Raw genomic sequence first — 4,311 nt, forward strand, 5'->3', positions numbered from 1 at the left:
CAATTATACTGGCCCCATACACATAAGATAAAAGGTTAATTTAAAAATTTCACATAAAAGACTTAGAATACATATTAAATATTGCATTGCATGCACAATATAGAAGCTCAAATGACCATGATAATGATTAGTAATAAATAATTGTTATCAAACTTTGGCCATAAATCATAAAAAACTTCAAAGTATAAAAAAATATTGGTTAAACCTTTAAAAAAAAACTTTAAAGGTATCTAGTAATATGTGTTCATTACTAAAATAATTTTAAAAGAGACATTTATAAGAGACTATTCTATTTATTTTTTATTGGAAGATAGGTTTTTTTAATAATTTTCATTGGTACTCATGTTTTATGTTATAATTAAAATTGTTTCTCCAAGAGATCTTTTGAAATCCACTAGCTACTTCAAAAAAAATGTTATTGAATACATTGAAAATATGTAGATAAACTAAATGTGACTATTAAAAAGAGTACCTACTACAACACAACATAACCACACCAACCTTATCTCTAACCACACCAACATTATCTCAACTTTGGGTCATTTAAATGCACCTTCTTGAAATGGTCAAGAAAATTGATGTTTCCACATTTGTTGGCAGTTGCTTCTATGGAATATTTGGTTTAGTGAAATGGTCAAGAAAATTGATGTTTCCACATTCGTTGGCCATTTATTCCATGGAAAAGTCGGTTTAGTGAAATGGTAAAAATGTTGATGTTACCACATTTGTTGGCCATTTCTTTCCTGCTAAATTTGGTTGATAACTCAGACTATATGATACAATCAAGAAGTTTAGAGATTCAACCCACAAATTAAAATCTAGACAATTACTCTATGGGCAATGTTTATCGAGATTGGTAAAATTGTTAAAGTAATATGAGAAAATGTGGAACCATAAGAACCAAGATAATGAACAATAACCTTTCTTGATGAGATCCTATTCCAAAACCCTTGAAGTAGCTTAGTTACTAAAATTGTTAAAGTAATATGAGAAAAGGTAGAACCATAAGAACCAAGATAACGAACAATAACCTTTCTTGATGATATCGTATTCCAAAACCCTTAAAATAGCTTAGTTACTAACGCTTTAAAAAATTACACTCTATTCTCAACATTTGGATACAATTTTGTACTAGGATAATGGCCCACCCTTTACAATGATGAAATTTGGATATAATTTTTTTCTTTTTTGAGATAAATTATAAAAAAATGAAATTTGAATTACCCTAAAATACATTAATCATGCATTCCAATAGGTAAGTCAATGGATAGTAATTAAATTGAAAAAAATGAAACTCTACACTTTCCCTCCACTCAGTCGCTTCGTGGAGGTGCAAAGGTTAGCTCATGCTAATGCTAGATTAGGAGCATTTCAATTTTTTTAAAAGGGGCATGAGGCAACTACATTGTGTTCCACATAGAACTTTTGAATTTGAAAATGAGACGTTTGTGGATGAACATATCTTATGTTTCTGGATGAACATTTCTCATCAGAGGTGGGCCTGAGCAGGCCACCCAAGCGCATACCAAGAACCTGCAATCGGGATAAAGGTTGCCGTGGAAGACATCACAATGATCCTCGCCTTTATCCCGATTGCAGGTTCTCAGGCCCACCTCTCGGCCTCCGTTTACATAGACGGACGTTGGAAATTGTTTGTGGTCGGAAACTTTCACTGCGGGAACCCTGCCGGTAACTTTCGCGTGGTACGAGAACGACGAGAGGCACGGCGCTATCCACTGTAGAGTCATTAAGACTCTGTCAGGCAGATCGTTGAGTGAAATCAAGGACATCCATGAGAAATGTTCATCCAGAAACATAAGATATGTTCATCCGCAAACGTCTCATTTTCAAATTCAAAAGTTCTATGTGGAACACAATGTAGTTGCCTCCTACCCCTTTTAAAATCGAAATGTCAACGGTGGCCGCGATGGACTTTACGGGTCCACTGTGACCTTGCAATACCGCCAACAACGAATGCAAACCATCGATGGTATCCCGTCTCCATATCTGTATAGTCTTATCCGCCGACCGGCTGAAAAGAAGATTCTTAGAGACAGCCAGACACAGCACTGCAAGCCTGTGGCCTCTCAGCTTCCCGGCGTGTTGTAGCGTGGAATTCGTGTAGATGGGTTTTTCTCGTTCCCAGACATTAATAAACCCGTCGGATGATCCCGAGTGGAGAATCGATCCGTCCGTGCTAAGGGCGAGCGCGTTCACGGCAGCAGAATGTTGGACGGTGAGAGTCTGTTTGAGCACATGCCTTGCGTTTGCCTTTCCCAGAGTCGGTGCCCATACTTTGACTGTGCTGTCGGCCGAGCCGGTAAAGAGCAATCCATCCGCCGCGACAGCTATAGAACTGACGGCATCGTCGTGAGCCACGAAGGATTCAACGCATTTCCAATCTCGCATTCTCCACACCTTCACGGTTTTGTCCCACGAGCCGGAATACAGCACACCCCGTTCTTCATTACAAGCCAGCGAGGAAATGGCGTCCACGTGCTTGATCCAAAGGGTACTGCGATGCCTCCGAACCTGGACATAGTATTTGGAATCCATTGAACTCTGGATTCGATCTTTCATGGTAGGAAGGGTGCCTACTCGCCTGCAAACACCGGAATCCTTGCGAGGGCGGTACCATACGCGGATTTTCTGGTCGTGGTGAGCACTGAAAACGTAGTCCCCGGCAATCAACAGAGCCTTGATAGGCCCGTTCCCAGCTTTGAAGCAGCCGTAATCATGAAAGGTAGAATGTTTCCATACACGAATGTTTTCGCTCTCTGAGGCCGTGTAAAGCAGCCCGTCGCCAGACACTGCGAGTGCATTTACATGGCCGTCATGTCTCACCATCGTAGGAAAGCATCCGTAGGATCTGCCGTCCAAAGCCGTCAAGTTGGACATTAATGTCCACGGGGAAGCACACGCCGAGCCGTTGCTCCACGGCAACATCGCGTATGGAGAAGCGGGACTGAATCTTGCCAGCTAAAATGTGCCTGATGGCAGAAATCTGTCGTTCGACCTCATACCGGAGCTGTTGTTCAGGCCAAAACTCTCATCCAATGAACGGTCGCTGGTCGAATGCAGGCTTGGATGTGATTGCAGCAAACTCTTGAGCATGGTTTTTACAGCTTTTAGAGGATCTGCTATCTTCGGTGAAAATTTCCTAGGGCGATTGGATCCTTCAGCGATTCCCATATCGATCCTCTCAAATATCAAAACTGAAATTAGATTATCCTTGTTCAACCGCAGTGATAATATACGGAGAGGCAGACAAATATATTGAGACTTCTGGTAAACCGCCGACCCAATTCATTACAACTAGTGCTGAAACCTTGGAAGCAATGTTAGAAGGCGTGTGTAATATAAGAAACACATGTAGAGACAATGGGAATGCAGCATGAGATTGCTGGGATGAATAGCAATCAATTCAGGACCGGCCAAAAATGTGTTGGCAGCAGGTAATGTTTCGGCAATGATCAAATGACAAGTGTAGGAATATGAGCCTTTCATTTATAGTGACCAATTAGAGAATCTTATATTCAATAATATAGGGACCTCTTAAAACGTGAAAACATCGCAGTGATAGTTTCGTGCAGGTCGGGCAAAAGTGACAGGAGAAGACACGCGGCAAAGAAGAGTAGCGATCATATAGCTCTCGTGTTGACAAAAACAATTCTACATATTCCCAAACAAACGAAACGTAACTATTAAGATTTTGGAATTATCGAAGGTCATCACATGACCGCTCAACAACACGGTGTCAGGAAATGGATTCGTGGAAGCAGCTGCGGCTGACTTATGGCAGCATACTGTACGTTCCAAATCACAAGGCATATCGAAAGGGTTACGTCAGTGGGTAGATAACGGCCACAAAATGCCTTTTTACAGTCGCTAAAAGCCATTGGCTAAATTATTCTTCATTGCCCGTCATTAGCAGCAGCTGCTGACTTGTGGTGGCCTGTAATACATTACTCAAAAAGCTTAGAAGCTAATAGACATGAAACCTGTTTTCACACCGGTTACAAGCAAAAATGCGCTAAGTCATTCTTGATTGTGCGAGATCACAGCGTAACTTTTAGACCATTTTGTACTTACCGGGTTATTTTTTATTTTTTTTAATTTATTTTTGATTGAGATTTGACAAGGAGTATTTTGGAATTTTATGTTTATGTAATGTAATTTGTAGAAATTTAGTGCCTCCTGAGTTTTTTTGGACTAATTTAGATTCATAATGTTATCAAAAGAATTGATTGTATTACCGGATGCTTGCTAAACAGACAAAAACATATTATAGTCATATTGCTTTTTTTGGGG

General features: G+C 40.2%; 1 pseudogene; it reads right to left on the reverse strand.

Annotated features, from left to right (window-relative positions):
- Positions 1-1,589: 1,589 nt before the first annotated feature.
- LOC149261772 (protein JINGUBANG pseudogene) lies at positions 1,590-3,625 on the reverse strand (annotated as a pseudogene).
- Between the last annotated feature and the right edge of the window lie 686 nt (positions 3,626-4,311).

The sequence above is a fragment of the Pinus tabuliformis genome, chromosome 6 (assembly GCF_031772625.1).
Source record: "Pinus tabuliformis cultivar Carrire ecotype Pingquan chromosome 6, CPIR1, whole genome shotgun sequence".
Classification (NCBI taxonomy): Eukaryota; Viridiplantae; Streptophyta; class Pinopsida; order Pinales; family Pinaceae; genus Pinus; species Pinus tabuliformis.